This window comes from Castor canadensis, chromosome 6 (genome assembly GCF_047511655.1).
Source record: "Castor canadensis chromosome 6, mCasCan1.hap1v2, whole genome shotgun sequence".
In the NCBI taxonomy this organism is placed as follows: Eukaryota; Metazoa; Chordata; class Mammalia; order Rodentia; family Castoridae; genus Castor; species Castor canadensis.
The window spans coordinates 147,011,012-147,028,824 of record NC_133391.1 but is presented as its reverse complement, the minus strand read 5'-3'; the positions used below and the strand labels follow the sequence as shown (position 1 = coordinate 147,028,824).

Sequence of the window (17,813 nt, the reverse complement as noted above, 5' to 3'; positions counted from 1 at the left end):
TTCCACCCACAGAAGCCCTTTCCATACATCTTATTGGCTAGGAATATGTGAGACTACCATGGTGGCTAAGGATTCACCCCTGAGGCAAGGGATGAGGCCACTTCTTCTTAGGACAAATACTTGAACAGTTTAGAAGCAAGAAGAAAAGGGGTTAATGTTTTTGGGTAGTGTATGGTTTGAATGTGAAATGCCTTGAGAGCATCTCAGGAATTGTCCAGACCTCACCTATACTAGGCTCAAGGGTATGAAACAGTGAACTCATTTGAAAGACTTTCCCTTGAGAAGAGAGTGCCTCTGGGGCACATTGATCACAAAGAGCAGCTTAGGAAAGTATTTTCCCAGGATTTGTATTCAGTCATCCAGGCACTCAGAGGCCACTACGGCCATAATCCAAGTGGGTCTGGTTATACTGCCTGAGGTTGTGGCAGACCTTGACATTGTCTATGTGATGCTGGTTTTGAAGGCATGCAGAACCCAAGAGTGGTGAGGTAATAGAGGCTTCTATCCAGAAAGCCTGGGAGGTCAGACAATGTGTGACAGGTAGCCCCTGAGAAGGCAATACAAGAAGCTGTGAAAGTAAAGCATAAGCTAAATGGTGACCCCAGGATGCTGAAGACTCAGGGATGTGGAAGATCTGCCATTGAAAGCCACAGACAATGAATGGAGTCAGCATGTGGGAAACGCCATGTAGGCTGCAAATGCAGGGCCATAGGGTAGGACTTCTCAAGCCTATTGGAGGTCACATCATGTGCCAGATGTCAGACATGGAGGTACAGAATTTAGTGTTTGCCTTGTGGAGTTTCAGTCTTGCTTTGGTGTGATCCCTTCTTGTTATTCTCCTTTTCTTTTACAATGGGAATGTTTACCCTGTGTCATTGTATCTCGCAGTATATAACTTTCTTTGTGATTTTACAGGGGCTCATAGCTAAGAGTTTGGCTTGAGTCTCAGAGGAGACTTTGTAGACTTTTGAACAATGTTGGAACTGTTAAGATGTTGGGAACCCTTGGAGATGGACTGAATGCATTTTCCATTATGAGATGGCCATGAGCCTTTGGGAGTCTGGGGCAGAATGTTACAGTTTGAATATGATATGTCCCCTACAGGCTCACTTGGTCCCAAGATGGTATGCTATTTTAGGAGATTCTGGAAACTTAGGAAATGAGGACTATGTAGGAAGTAAGTCATTAGAATATACCTTGAAGGTTATACTTGGTCCATAATCTCCTCCTCACTTTCTTTTTCTTATCTGCCAAGAGTTAAAGAAACTCCTCTGCCACAGGCTCCTGCTACCGTAGTGTTCTGCCCAAGTACATGGGGGCAAAGCAACTATGGACTGAACCCTCTGAAACTGTGAGCTCAATTCCTCCTTTAAACTGTTCTCTTGGGTATTTTGATCACAGATATGTAAAAGTAGGCAACCACTGTTAGGTTCAAACAATTTAACAAAGCAAGGATAGATGAGAAGGAAAATGAACCAACCTCAACAGACTGGACAGGCCTTTATTAAAAGCCTTTATTCCCAGCACCAAATATGCCGGGAATCTAAAAGTAAGTGGTGCGTGGTTGTGGTAAAGTGCAGTCCTTAAGTAGGAAGGGAGGAGGAAAAAAAGGTCACCGGATAGCTGGTTCCAGGAAGGGAGAACAGGTGACATATGTCATTTTATAAGTTGTGCAATGGTTCAGGAGAGGAGGGGAATGTTGAGGTAGCCTCAAGGTGGGGTTATTAGTTCAAGTCTTTTGTAACCTTCCATTAACCACCAGTGTCTTCTATACTGGTTAACACTGATATTCAGTACTGGAAGCAGAATGGATCCAGGATCGTCTAAATGAAATAGTTGGAGAATCAGGAAAAATAGGAAGCCAAAGCATGAGAGAATTTCAAAAAGGAAGGCACTGTCAATTGTGGTAAGGATTATAGAGAAAGTTAAAAAAACTGATATATGCCCATTGGACTAGCTAATTCAAAGGTCCCTAGGGTTTCTGGGAACAAATATCATTGAAGTGAAGTGATCAGACAGAAAATAAATTGTGCCAGGTTAAACAAATGAAAATATAAGGATGGGAAATTATAAAGAATGCAGGGTGCTGACAGAGAGGAGGTCAAGAAACCTGAACAAGGCAAATCTACAGCAATAGAAAATAGATTGGTGATTGCAGGACTAGGGCAAAGGAAGCAGTTTACTACAAATGTGCCTATGAGCTCTTGGGGGTTTACCCTAATCTTGATTTGGGCATAGTTAAATGTCTGTGTGCATTTGTTGAAACTTGTAGAACAGTTAAGAAATAGGTGAGTTTTATTGTACACTAATCAAATCTTAATTTAAAAATTTCAAGGGCTGGTGATATGGCTTACATGGAAGAGCCACTACCTACCAATTACAAGGCCCTGAGTTCAACCCCCAGTACCACCATCACCAAATAAAAAAGGTAAAATATAGAAAACAAACAGAAAGATCAGAACTCCCATAGGTCCTCTCCTCTCTGAGGACTGAACAGTTTGGATGACCACAGTGTCACTTTGCTACCCATGCCACATCCTGCCCAGACCTGGTAATCCACAGGCAGATGCCCCAGAGTCAATGCTGGGAGTCTGCCAGGAAAATTCCTCAGCAGTGGAGGGCAAGGACAAGTGAGAAATACTCTGTGAAGGCCATTCTCTGTTTTGACTCCACTATGCATTTTCAAACAAACTTGAGTTTGTTAGACCCAAGTCTAATTTTCTTTAAAATTGAATTAACTTCAAGTTTCATTCTCTATCTTAATTCTTTGTCATTCTGTCAGCATTAGCACAACAAAACTCAGGGGAGAGTGAGGCAGTGTTCTCTCTCTTCCCCCTAAAGTTATCAGTCTTTTGGAGGTGCCCCTACAAATATCACTATACATTTCTAAATGAGTCAAGTTTGGAAGTTTAGAAATTAATTTTTTACCCTTGATGAAACATTGAAATATTAAGCTTCATTAAAAAATACATGGTAACCTTATTAAGCAAAACTTCCTTCCATCTTAATCATTTACTATTAATGCCTGGCACTTTCCAGGTAAGCACTTCATCACAGGATGAAAAACAATATGATCTAAGAGCATACTGGCTGGTATCAGACTGTATGTATTTATTGAGAATTGCTCTGTGCCCACCCTACACCTGTTGCTGTGGAGCACTCAAGAGACACTAAAGATGTTGATTCCTGCCTTCAGGAGAGAAAGTCTTCCCAATTCCCAAGTCTGTGAGACTTACTTTCAAATTTCAAGTATTATTAGCAGCACTGCGGCATCCTTATAACCACTTAGACCTTAATGCTGAGCAAGTTGGCAATGCCCTGTAATTACAGCACTACAGACCCTTTAAGAACTCATGTATTTCAGCTATTTCTAGAAGATTATATGGAGGTCCTCTTACTGTGCCCTGTTGCTGCTTTAAAGTTGCAGAGAGAAGAAATACAAGGGTGGATGCAGACCTTTGCTTATCTATCTTTAGTTCAACCTGCTCATTTTACAGGTAAGAGAACTTGGTCTTGGGGAAGAAGGTCCTCCTTCCACCTGCTTTGGTGAGTAGTTTAGTGAACAGGGATTACAAACCAGGCATCTTGCTGGTGTTTGCATTTATTTATATATATTTATCGGTACCTTTTTTGTTACAAGAAGGATTTAGGACCAAATGTCTGCTTTAAAAAACTCACACATTGAGCCAGGCACTGGTAGTTTACACCTGTTATCCTAGCTATTCAGGAGGCAGAGATCAGAAGGATTGCGGTTCAAAGCCAGTCCAGGCAAATAGTTCACTAATAGTTTTTTGCCCAGTACTGCAAAAAACAAAACAACAACAACAAAAAACCCCTCACACATGAAGGAAGGAGATAAATTCCCGGTGTTAATAGTGAAACATTTTTTTCCTCAACTAGTTGGGAAGTGGGGCTTATTTGCTTTAAAGCAACCAAATCTCTCGTCATTCTATCTATTTTATAATCTAAATCTCTATACAAATTATTACCTTTGTTATTATTAGAAGAAATGTTCCCATATATGAATATATTCCTTTAAAATTTTTAAGAATGCATTGCAAAATTGCCATTTTAGGCGCACAGTTCTCACCACTACTGTGTTCAGTGCTTTTCCATCATCCCAAGGAGAAACTGTTCCCCTCACCTGCCCATCCTCTCCTCCCGCCTGTCCCTGGTAATCATGACTATACATTTACTTCCATGAATTTAACTACTCTTGGTGTCTCATATTGGTGGAACCGTAGAATATCTGTTGTTTTGTGACTAGATTATTTCACTTAGTATTTTATTTTAAAGCTCATCTATATTATAGCATGTGTTAGAATCGTATTCTTTTTTAAAGACTAAACAATGTTCCATTATTTATACAAACCGTCCCCATTTTATTTATCCATTTACCCACTGATGAACATTTAGGTAGCTCTATCTTTTGGCTATTATGAATTATGCTTCTAGGAACATGAGTATACAAAAATATCTGTTTAAGTCTCTGCTTCCAATTCTCTTGGGCTTGTACTCAGAAGTGGAATTGCTAGATCATATAGTAACTCCAAGTTTAACCCTTTGAGGACCCACCATACACTTTCTACAGTAGAAAACATTCCTATCTAACAGTGTACAGCACACCAACTTCTCCACATTCTTATCAGCACTTGTTACTCTCTGTGTTCTTTAAATTACATTCATAGCCATTCTAATGGATATAAAGTAGTATTTCATATAGTTTTGAGTTGCATTTCCCTAATGACAAGTGATGTTGAGAATCTCTTCTGATGCTATTGGCAATTTGTAGATCTTCTTTGAGGAAATATCTAAGTTCTTCACCCATTTTCAAAGGTTTTTTAATTGTTATCACTGAGTTGTAGGAGATTGCTTTTGTATATTCTAGATATTGATTCCTTGACAGACATGTGATTTGCAAATATTTTCTATTATGTACTGTCCTTTCAGTCTTTTGATAGATTCCTTTGACACAAAAACATTAAATATTGAATAGGCCCAATTTGTCTATTTTAATTTTATTGTCAAATCCAAAGTCATGAAGATTTTCACTCATGTTTTCTTCTTAGAGTTTAATAGCTCTTACATTCAAGTCTTTGATTTTGGTTTTAATTTTCTCTACATTGTAAGGAAAGGGTCCAATTTCATTTTTTTGCATGTAGATGTCCAGTTTTCCTGGCACTATTTTTCAAAAAGATGTGTCTTTTCACTATTGAATTGTCTTGTACTCTTATCAAAAATCAATTGAGTATATTTGTAAACATTTATTTCTGGGCTGTCTATTCTTTCCATTAATATATATATATGTCTGTCTTTATACCAGTATTACACCATTTTTGGTGAATGTAGCTTTGTAGTAAGTTTTTTTGGGGGGGAGGCAGGTGGCAAATGGCAATTTTTTTATTGGAAAACAAATATACAATTTGGAATGCATTTGAAGCAAAATGTACCATAAGGAGATTTTCTTTAAATGGCTAAAACAAAGTTTACAAGGCAAGTAACAATAAATGTTTCTGATACAAGGCTAGCAGTATGAAACAATGGTATACAAATACCTGGTTAATGTTCCTGTTTTGCAATAGTGCAACTTTTAAGTACACATTGTTGACTGACCATACTCCATGCAGAATTACAACTCCACACTTCAACAATGTGCTGACAATTTGGAAAAGAGACTACTTAAAAAAAGGCATAGCCCAGATGTTCTCTCATTTGACCAGCTCCATCTAAGTTTAGATGGGCACAGGGCTTAGATACACTCAAAGTAAGTCACTTGCAACACATTTCAGGATAATGACAGTAAGATAAGGGAAGAGAACATGGAGAGACAAAGTACAATGCATGCATTTTTTGACAATAGGGGACACCTATTTCATTACAAAGAGAAAGGGCAAATAAACAACATTGTACAAGAAATTTAATACATTCTGTAGACTGTCTTCACTTTGCTGTCATTTGTATGAACTCTTAGTGGTTTACTTGACTGTCACCATCAGTCTCTGCTTTCCTGATCATTTTCTCAACCTCTTCATCTGTTAACTTTTCCCCAAGGTTTGTCATCACATGGCAAAGCTCTGACGGACTAATACAGCCATTGACATCCTTACCAAACAACCACGATACTTCTCTAATTTCTTCTTCACTGTCTTTTTCTTGCCATCATTGTCAGAAATTCATTGTGCCATTGCCATCAGAATCTACTTCATTAATCATGTCTTGTAACTCTGCTTCTGTGGGATTCTGCCCAAGAGACCTCATTATAGTTCCCTGTTCCTTAATTGTTATAGTTCATCACCATCCTTGTCAAATAGTGCTTCTTTGATTCTCCTATCTGCTATCTGCCAGCTGGTCAGCCTTGCTGCAAGCTTCTAAGATCACAGAACCTTCAAGCACTCACCACTTCCACTCCAACTTGTAGTCGGTTTTGAAATCAGAAGTGTGAGTCTTCCAACTTTGTTATTTTCTTTTATTCATATGTGCATACAATGTTTGGGTCATTTCTCCCACCTACCCCCACCCCCTCCCTTACTCCCACCCCCCCTCGATACCTGGCAGAAACTATTTTGGCCTTATTTCTAATTTTGTTGAAGAGAGAGTATAAGCAATAACAGGAAAGAACAAGGGCTTTTGCTGGTTGAGATAAGGATAGCTATACAGGGCATTGACTCACATCAACTTCCTGTGCATGTGTGTTACCTTCTAGGTTAATTCTTTTTGATCTAACCTTTTCTCTAGTTCATGGTCCCCTTCTCCTATTGGCCTCAGTTGCTTTTAAGGTATCTGCTTTAGTTTCTCTGAGCAAGAAATGCTAGCTAATTTTTTAGTTGTCTTACCTATCCTCATATCTCCCTTGTGTGCTCTCGCTTTTATCTTGTGATCAAAGTCCAATCCCCTTGTTGTGTTTGCCCTTGATCTAATGTCTGCGTATGAGGGAGAACATCCAATTTTTGGTCTTTTGGGCCAGGCTAACCTCACTCAGAATGATGTTCTCCAATTCCATCCATTTTCCAGCGAATAATAACATTTCGTTCTTCTTCGTGGCTCCGTAAAATTCCATTATGTATAGATACCATATTTTCTTGATCCATTCGTCAGTAGTGGGGCATCTTGACTATTTCCATAATTTGGCTATTGTGAATACTGCTGAAATAGACATGGGTGTGCAGGTGCCTCTGGAGTAACCTGTGTCACAGTCTTTTGGGTATATCCCCAAGAGTAGTATTGCTAGATCATATGGTAGATCAATGTTTAGTTTTTTAAGTAGCCTCCAAACTTTTTTCCAGAGTGGTTGTACTAGGTTACATTCCCACCAGCAGTGTAATAGGGTTCATTTTCCCCTGCATCCTTACCAACACCTGTTGTTAGTGGTGTTGCTAATGATGGCTATTCTAACAGGGGTGAGGTGGAGTCTTAGTGTGGTTTTACTTTGCATTTCCTTTATTGCTAGAGATGGTGAGCATTTTATCATGTGTTTTTTGGCCATTTGAATTTCTTCTTTTGAGAAAGTTCTGTGTAGTTCACTTGCCCATTTCTTTATTGGTTTATTAATTTTGGGAGAATTTAGTTTTTTGAGTTCTCTATATATTCTGGTTATCAGTCCTTTGTCTGATGTGTAGCTGGCAAATATTTTCTCCCACTCTGTGGGTGTTCTCTTCAAGTTTAGAGACCATTTCTTTTGTTGAGCAGAAGCTTTTTAGTTTTATGAAGTCCCAATTATCTATGCTATCTCTTAGTTGCTGTGCTGCTGGGATTCCATTGAGAAAGTTCTTAACTATATCTACTAATTCCAGAGTATTTCCTGCTCTTTCCTGTATCAACTTTAGAGTTTGGGGTCTGATATGAAGATCCTTGATCCATTTTGAGTTAATATTTGTATAGGGTGATATACATTGATCTAGTTTCAGTTTTTTGCAGACTGCTAACCAGTTTTCGCAGCAGTTTTTGTTGAAGAGGCTGTCTTTTCTCCATCAGGTATTTTTAGCACCTTTGTCAAAGACAAGTTGGTTATACTTGTGTGGCTTCATATCTGGGTCCTCTATTCTGTTCCACTGGTCTTCATGTCTGTTTTTGTGCCAGTACCATGCTGTTTTTATTGTTATTGCTTTGTAATAGAGTTTGAAGTTGGGTATCATGATTCCTCCAGAGTTGTTCTTTTGACTGAGTATTGCCTTGGCTATTTGTGGCCTCTTGTGTTTCCATATAAATTTAACGGTAGATTTTTCAACCTCTTTAATGAATGTCTTTGAAATTTTGATGGGAATTGCATTAAACATGTAGATTACTTCTGGGAGTATAGACATTTTTACTATGTTGATTCTACCAATCCTTGAGCATGGGAGATCTCTCCACTTTGTATAGTCTTCCTCAATCTCTTTCTTCAGAAGTTTATAGTTTTCCTTGTAGAGGTCGTTCACATATTTTGTTAGGTTTACACCTAGGTATTTGATTTTTTTTTTGAGGCTATTGTAAATGGAATTGTTTTCATATATTCTTTCTCAGTTTGTTCATTATTAGTGAATAGAAATGCTAATGATTTTTCTATGTTGATTTTATATCCTGCTATCTTGCTATAGCTGTTGATGGTGTCTAGGAGCATTTGAATAGAGTGTTTTGGGTCTTTAAGGTATAGGATCATATCATCTGCAAAAAGGGATATTTTGACAGCTTCTTTACCTATTTGTATTCCTTTTACTCCTTCTTCTTGCCTAATTGTTCTGGCTAGGAATTCCAGTACTATGTTGAATAGGTGTGGAGATAGTGGGCATCCTTGTCTAGTTCCTGATTTTAGAGGGAATGATTTCAGTTTTTCACCATTAAGTATAGTGCTGGCTGTAGGTTTGTCATATATAGCTTTTATAATGTTGAGGTATTTTCCTTCTATTCCCGGTTTTCATAGAGCTTTTATCATGAAATGGTGTTGGATCTTATTAAAGGATTTTTCTGCATCTATTGAGATGATCAAGTGGTTTTTGTCTTTGCTTCTGTTAATGTGGTGTGTTACATTTATTGATTTTCATATAACCACCCCTGCATTCTTGTGATGAAGCCTACTTGATCGTGGTGAATAATCTTTTTGATGTGTCATTGAATTCGGTTTGCTATTATTTTGTTGAGGATTTTTGCATCAATGTACATTAAGGAGATTGGCCTCTAGTTCTCCTTTTTGGAGGAGTCTTTGCCTGGTTTTGAGATAAGTGTAATACTGGCTTCATAAAATGTGTTAAGCAGTTTTCCTTCCCTTTCTATGTCATGGTACAGTTTAAGGAGGGTTGGTATCAGTTCTTCTTTAAAAGTCTGATAGAATTCAGCAGAGAATCCATCAGGTCCTGGACTTTTCTTTTTGGGGAGACTCTTGATTGCTGCTTCAATTTCATTTTGTGTTATAGATCTATTCAGTTTATTAATATCTTCTTGGTTCAGTTTTGGATGATCATATGTATCTAGAAATCTGTCCATTTCTTTAAGATTTTCAAATTTATTTGAATATAGGTGCTCAATGTAGTCTCTTTTGGTTTCCTGGACTTCCATGGTGTTTGTTGTTATCTCCCCTTTTGCATTGCTGATTCTACTAATTTGGGTTTTTTCTCTCCTCATTTTAGTCAGGTTTGTCAGGGGTCTATCGATCTTGTTTATTTTTTCAAAGAACCAACTTTTTGTTTCATTAATTCTTTGTATGGTTTTTTTTGGTTTCTATTTGATTGATTTCAGCTCTTATTTTTATTATCTATCTCCTTCTATTTGTTTTGGGATTTACTTGTTCTTGTTTTTCTGGGAGTTTGAGATGTATCATTAGGTCATTGATTTGGGATCTTTCAGTCTTTTTAATATATGCACTCATGGCTATAAACTTTCCTCTCAGGTCTGCCTTTGCTGTGTCCCATAGGTTCCAGTAGGTTATGTTTTCATTTTCATTGACTTCCAGGAACTTTTTAATTTCCTCTTTTATTTCATCAATTACCCATTGTTCATTAAATAATGAGTTATTCAGTTTCCAGCTGTTTGCATGTTTTTTGTCTTTACTTTTGTTGTTGAGTTCTATTTTTATTGCATTGTGATCAGATAGAATGCATGGTATGATTTCTATTCACTTACATTTGCTGAGGCTTGCTTTGTGCCCTAGGATATGATCTATTTTGGAGAAGGTTCCATGGGCTGCTGAGAAGAATGTATATTGTGTAGAAGTTGGATGAAATGTTCTGTAGACATCAAGTATGTCCATTTGATCTATTGTATATTTGAGATCTAGGATTTCTTTATTTTTTGTTTGGATGACCTATCTATTGATGATAATGGGGTGTTAAAGTCTCTCACAATCACTGTGTTGGAGTTAATATATGGTTTTAGGTCCTTCAGGGTATGTTTGATGAAATTGGGTGCATTGACATTGGGTGCATATAGGTTGATAATTGTTATTTCCTTTTGGTCTATTTCCCCTTTTATTAGTATGGAATGTCCTTCTTTATCTCGTTTGATCAATGTATGTTTGAAGTCTACTTTGTCAGAGATAAGTATTGCTACTCCTGCTTGTTTTCGGGGGCCATTGGCTTGGTAAATCTTCTTCCAGCCTTTCATCCTAAGCCTATGCTTATTTCTGTCAGTGAGATGGTGGGTCTTCTGTAAGCAACAAATTGTTGGATCTTCCTTTTTAATCCATTTCATCAAACAGTGCCCTTTGATGGGTGAATTAAGTCCGTTAACATTAAGTGTTAGTACTGATAGGTATGTGGTGATTCCTGTCATTTGGTTGTCTTAGTTGTTTGAAGGTTTGATTATGTGTACCTAAGTTGAGGCTACTCTCTACTTTCTTGCTGTTTCTTTTCCTGTAGTTTGGTGCTGCCTGCCCTTTCATGGTTATGTTGGGTTTCACTTTCTGTGTGCAGAATCCCTTGAAAAATCTTTTGTAGTGGTGGCTTTGTGGTCACATATTGTTTTAGTTTCTGCTTATCATGGAAGACTTATTGCTCCATCTATTTTGAATGATAGTTTTGCTGGGTAGAGTATCCTGGGGTTGAAGTTATTTTCATTCAGTGCCCGGAAGATCTCACCCCACGCTCTTCTTGCTTTTATTGTTTCTGTTGAGAAGTCTGCTGTGATTTTGATGGGTTTACCTTTGTATGTTATTTGTTTTTTCTCTCTTACAGCTTTCAATATTCTTTCCCTAGTTTCTGAACTTGTTGTTTTAATGATGATATGTCATGGGGTAGTTCTATTTTGATCTGGTCTGTTTGGTGTTCTGGAGGCCTTTTGCTTCTGTATGCGAATAGATTTCTCTAGATTTGGGAAATTTCTGTTATTATTTTGTTGAATATATTATGCATTCCCTTTGCTTGTACCTCTTCTCCTTCTACGATGCCCATGATTCTCAGGTTAGATCTTTTGATGGAGTTGGTGAGTTTTTGCATTTTCTTTTCACAGATCTTGTGTTGTTTAATTAATAGTTCTTTGGTTTTTCCTTTAATTACCAGTTCATCTTTGAGTTCTGAGATTCTGTCTTCTGTTTGTTGTATTCTGCTGGATTGGCCTTCCGTTTTGTTTTGCAATTCTGTTTTGTTCTTTTTTCTGAAGTTTTCCATATCCTGGGTGGTTTCCTCTTTAATTTTGTCTATTGTTGTCCTAAGTTCATTTATCTCTTTATTAATCGTGTTCTCTGTTTCACTTTGGTGTTTATACAGTGCTTCTATGGTTTCCTTTAGTTCTTCTTTTGCTTTTTCAAATTCCCTATTTTTGTTGTCTTGGAATTTCTTGAGTGTCTCCTGTACATTTTGGTTGACCATATCCAGTATCATCTCTATAAAATTCTCATTGAGTACCTGTAGTATGTCTTCTTTTAAATTATTCTTGTGGGCTTCATTGTGTCCTTTGGCATAGTTTATCTTCATTTTGTTGGAGTCTGGATCTGAGTATCTGTTTTCTTCATTTCCCTCTGGTTCCTGTACTAAGTTTTTGCTGTGGGGAAACTGGTTTCCCTGTTTTTTCTGTCTTCCTGTCATTGCCCTTGGTGTTGTTATTGTCCCTGTACTGTGTGCAATTAAGTATTTTCTAACTTGTAGTAATAACAATGGTGATGTTTAGAATGGAAGGGTGAGAGGATATGGAAAGCAATGAAGTTAAAGGAAAAGGGAAAAACAAATAAACAAGTAGAAAAAAACAAAACAAACAACAAAAAAAGTTTCAAAGATATAAACGGGGAGAGATAGTGTACTAATCAACAGTAAGCTGAACAGGCATTAGAGAGACAGAGGGAGGATTGAAAATAAAAAATAAAAATAAAAATAAAAATAAAAAATAAATACATGAAAAAAAATAAATAATAAATCTCCAAGTTCAAATGCAATAAAGTTTCAGTCTTAATAATTTTGGTGTTTGTACCTCAGCCTCCAATCCTGGAGATGGTGTCTCAGAAGTATTTCTGTCATTGTCTCATCAAAGGGGATAAAAACAAAACAAAACCCCACAAAGTATCCCAAGTTCAAATGCAATACAATTTTAGTAAATTTTTCAGCATGTAGGGCAGTTTGGTCTCATCAAAGGTAGGGAGGAAAAAAAAGAGTCTGGAGACAATTCTGTGATTTCTATCTGAGGCTGCGGCTTGCCTGCCCACTGCTGTCAGCCTGCTGTTGCTGGAGGCTTTATTTATGCAGATCTCAGGAGTGAGCTTAACATGCACCTGACCCCTCAGGCTTTGTTTAGAGTTCTCCTGGACCGCCACTGCTACAAGCTTTCCCCTTTCCAAGCACACTGGGGGAGGTGACACTGCACCCTCTTTCTCAGGCCTGCGTGTTTATTTACAGCTCACATGGGAAGTGGGTCTTTCCCCCTCTCATGTGGAGTTTTCCTCCCACCAACACTTTTACAAGCTTTCCCGCTCCTGGTTGCTGGGCGTGTGCTGCTGCTCCTGTCGGCCCGGGCGTGTTTGTTTACAGCTCATGTGGGATGTGGGTCTTCCTCCCTCTCCTCTGTAGTTTTCCTCCCACCACCGCTTTTACAAGCTTTTCCGCTCCTGGTTGCTGGGCGTGTGCTGCTGCTCCTGCCTTCTCCAGCCAGCTTGTTGTGAGGGATTTCCCCTACCCCCTTCTTCAGCACTCAGGGCACCCCGCCCTCTTTGCTATGTGTCTTTTTGTTATTATTGCTTATTATTCAGTTTTTTTTTCTTTTTTCCCTGGTGGGGGTCAGTCTGTTCAGGAGGCTATGCTGATCTGGCCCAGGGTTGTCTGTGGGAGTACTGTGTACCACTTAGCTCACCTTGTGGTCCACGTCTTCCCAAGCTGTCTGGGCACTGCTGTCTGGCAGTGGCGTGGGAGCTCTCCTGGTTACTCCATTTAATGTGAAGTGGAGATGCTATGCACAGGCTGGAGGTGTGGAGGAGTCAAAGTTTTGCCTCCACTTTGTTGTTATTATTTTTTATTTTTTTGTTTGTTTTGTCGGTACTGGGGTTTGAACTCAGAGCCTCATGCTTTCTAGGCAAGAGCTCTACCACTTGAGCCACATCCCCAATGTTTTTAGCTTTGGTTATTTTTGAGAGAGGGTCCAAATATATGCCCAGGCCCAGCCTGGGCCCCGCATTCTTTGTGTAGCCACCACACTCAGCTTCTCGTTGGTTGAGATGGGGTCTCCCTAATTTTTTATCTGGGCTGGCCTGGAAATGCAATCCTCCCAATCTCCGCCTCCTCAGGGGCTAAGATTACAGGCTTTATACACTGCACCTGACTTGGCTTGTTCTTCTTTTAAAAATGCATTCTTTTAAAATTGTACACCTAGACAGTATGCATTTCTAAAAGATGTCTTCAAGAGTGACAAAATCTGAATCTTCAAAATTTTAATGCAGAAACTAAGCTTGATTTTCCTCTTTCTTTGTTGCAATAAAAGGATTGGAGGCCTATACATCCTGCTTTCTTCTACCAAAACCCACTGCCTAGAGAAGTCAGGGGAGGAGTGGCTGTTGGGTGTGATGATTCTAGAGGGAGAAATATGAAAAGGGGTAGAGAGGTAGAGGAAGGCAATGCTCCTGAGCAGAGAAGGAGTTGCCTACTAAAACTAAGAATGGATGGCAGAATATTGCTAAAACGAAGGAAGGATAGAGTTTAGTGGAGGTGGCTTCCAGGGTCCAGAGATACTGCCAAGAATTAAGAGGTCCCTTCCATCCAGGTTGGTGGAGCTGACACAGGACATCCAAGAAACATAGATTAGGTTCTTCATCCACAAGCTGGAGACTACCTCAGCTGAGGCACAGGTCACTAATAACCCTACTAGAATTCCCTTATATTGCCATTCCTCATTCTCAATGCTACCTTAGGAAGAAAAAAAAATCCTAAAAGCATTTTGTTTCTGGCATTATTTCTATTCCCCTCCTACCTCCTGGCTTTTTAAAAATTTTCTTTAACTAGTGATCAACAATGCCTGCAAATTGGGGCTTTTCTCTGCAGTAGAGGAAGATTTGGATAACATGGCCAGCTGAGTGCTCAGCTCTTGCATGGCTGACAATGAGGTGTTGACTAAGCCAGGGCAATGTAGCAAAAAAGGAAAAACAGCAATGATTGGGACAAAGAAGGTCCAAGTTGTGCTGAGGGCAAGTAGTGAAATTTTCTTTCAGCCATGAAAGCCAGGTCTGGGGCAGTTAAAAGAAGCAATGACCAGCCTATGACAAGCAGATAAATAGGACAGCATAAACAAATGGTGGGGAGAGGAGCTAGAATCAGAAGTTTTGTAAGGCAGGCTTAATGGAGTTGGGGGGTTGGTTAACTGATACCACACATATACAGCAGCAAGGTGGTGGATGAATCAATATCTGCTGCAGCTAGAACTGTGTGTGCCCTTTAGGGAGGAGGCAGAGAATACAGCAGGTACTTAGTTGAAAGTGCTCAAGCAGTTGATCTGTTGCCTATGTGAATCTATAAGCTCAGGAGGAGACTACCCTGGAGATGTGCTTAGAATCTTCAGAATAGGAATGGGAAGCCATCATGGATAATGGATGAAACCACCCAGATAAAGTGTAAGATGCTAGAAAGAAGAGGTTAAGGTAAAACCCCTATATACATTGAGAAGCAAAGGGAGCAAACACCAATGCATGAGAATGAAAAAGACCTGAGGGATAGAAAAAGAATGGAAGATTTTGGGGTCGTTTTTTAAAAAACGAAGGGTAAGAGAATGTCTAGAAGAGGGTGACCAATAGTCTGAAATGCCACAGAGATGTCAAGTAGCATGGAAAGATTTTTTTTAAATGACAAAGACAAGCAACAAGTATGAGTATAGCTGAGAGGAAGAGCCTAGAAGAATGTAGAAGTTGAAAACCCAGTTGAGAATGGACAATTTGCACAGCAAGATCCTGGAGAAATCACAGGGAGGGCAGAGGTTATGTAAAACAATAAGCTGACCAGTGAAGTGAAGGTAGGCTTTGTGAAGGAGGAAGCAAGCATTGGAGGAGAATATTGCTGGCCTGCAGAGCACTGATAGAGGTGGGAGACCAGCATGCCTGGAAGACAGATAGTCAGGAAAAGCTCAGAGGCCTGGGCTGACAAGCAAGCAAAAGACAGATAGGAGAAGGGCAGCAGAGGGTTTTAAGCAGGTGGGTGATATCATCAGAATTCTTACTAGATATTTTTCATTGTTTTCTGATGAATTAAATGCAAAGTCATTTACTGAAGAGTGAGGGTAGCATATGAAGTGGGAATCTGAGGACTGTACAATATCCCTTGGAGAATGAATGAAATTTTTAGGAGGCTTCTAGATTCTTCTTGCAGTTTTTATGTCTGCCTCACAATTCAACTAAGATTGACTTCCTTTTCTTTCTAAAATAGTGTTTTGTAGTTAACTACCCAAAATTCCAAGTATATAAATAACATGTCTGAATACTTATGCTGACTGTATTTAATGATACACATTTCTAAATATATATTTTACATATATTTCTAAATACAAACAGACACACATGAACACAGAGGCTTTATCAGATGGCTCATCCTTTATTTGAGATGGGCTCATTGTTGCCCTGTAAAGTTTATGGATAAAATATGCACAGTACCTTTTTGGGGTAGTTTTTGCCGTTTTGTGAAGAAGAGCACTGTGTTAGGCGGTAAATATATAAGGATAAGACAAGGGCACTCTGCCAATAATTGAGAGGCCAGTTAAGGAGAAAACATGTATATACAGATAGTGAGAGCTAGGTGCCTGCTAAAGAATTTCTGCCAAAAGTCAGGGAATCTGGGCTGGGGCAGTAGCTCAGTGGTAGAATGCTTAGGTAGCATGTGCTACTTCCTGGGTTCAATCCTCAAAAAAGAGAAATAATGAAATTACTATTAGCATTCCCTGCCTCTTAAAAAAATTCTATTAATAATGGTAGATTTTTTTTAAAGAAAAAGGGCAGGGAATCCTCTGAGAAAGCCAGTATTGAGTGCTACTTTCTTTCTTATTCCAAGTTTCCCAAGGGTTTCATGAGGTTATACTATACTTTTTTTGAATATGAGAAAACTTCAGCTCAAAGAAGTTAATTTGCTCAAAACAAATCACATAGAGAGCTTGTATAGTTTACTTCTGTAGTGTCACATTGTTTTACCTAGTCAAATTTGGTTTTTGAGTGCTTGCTATCTGCAACGCTCCTCCTCCCCATCCTTTTGAATCCCGCCCCTCAACTCATTCTTGATTACACTGTGTTCTGAGATCTCTGTCATGGCTGCTCTCCATCCTGGATTTCTTGCCCAATGCCTTCAGATCTACCAAACACTTTACATCTGCTATCAGCCCAATGTGGGACTATCTATTTTATTTTCATTGAACTCAAAGGAATTTAAATAATTAAAGCTTTTGTTTCTGTGACTTCACTCAACTAAATTCAGTGGTCCTCTTGTTTCTGTCATCCAATCTGCATTTCTAATGGGGCAAAACTGTGCCATGGTTACGGATTGTGCTTTGCTTTAGTTAACCAAGAGCAAACTTCGGATGCAGGGCCCAGCAGCCTTTCAGCTCCACTCACAAATCACCACGATGCTCTGCAGCTAATGCTATGATGATGAAGAGGCAATGTTGTGATATTTCCTATCATTCTTTTATTTTTCTTTTCAGAAAAGTTGATTTAAATGGAATTTTAAAGGTAGAAGAGGAGTTAAGTCCTCCCATGGTTTAGGGATATCTTTTGAGGTTAACTTGACCTCTGAATTCCTAGGTTCCACATCCATGGTGTCAAAAAACTATGGATCAAAAACATTTCAAAAAAATTGCATCCATACCAAACATGTACAAACTTTTTTTCTCATTATTATTTCTAAACAATAATTTACGTTTACAAGTAATCTAGAGGGAATTTAAAGTATACAGGAGATGTGCACAGACTATATATGAATTCCATGCCACTTTATATAAAGGACTAGAGCATCACTAATTTTGGTATCTTCAGAGAGTCCCAGAACCAATTCCCCATGGATATTAAGATCCAGTTTTCCTGGACAGTTAAAAGCTACACTGTTATAAAAGATGGGGTTTTTATAATACACATAGGAGTGTGGCTTATCATTGTAGTATTATATATTTGTAGGGGTTATTTTACAATAATTATTGTTATTAATGCTATAGCTAAAGCTTAATGTGACTTGGAAAAATGTTCCCTCCTGAGTGGATTGGCATTTCAAGTGTTTTTAAACAGTTGCCAAAATTTTAATGCTATATTCCAATCACATGATTAACTATCAATATGTTCCTTGTGTGGAAAAGAGTTTACTTGAGCTAAGTGTTCATTATCTTCACTTTAGGCAGTTTTAACAAGACAGGACATTAAAAAAGCTTGGCAAGAATGTGGGCTCCTTGCCTTATGTAAGCTGGCTTAT

The 17,813-nt window shown here is 38.6% G+C and overlaps 1 protein-coding gene and 1 pseudogene across 1 annotated transcript in view; one reads left to right on the top strand and one right to left on the bottom strand.

Moving 5' to 3' along the window:
• The window catches only part of Dnajc21 (DnaJ heat shock protein family (Hsp40) member C21), an 89,510-nt gene that overhangs the window by 43,962 nt on the left and 27,735 nt on the right, over positions 1–17,813 (top strand). The window lies entirely within an intron of this gene.
• LOC109690878 (calmodulin-like) lies at positions 5,702–6,486 on the bottom strand (annotated as a pseudogene).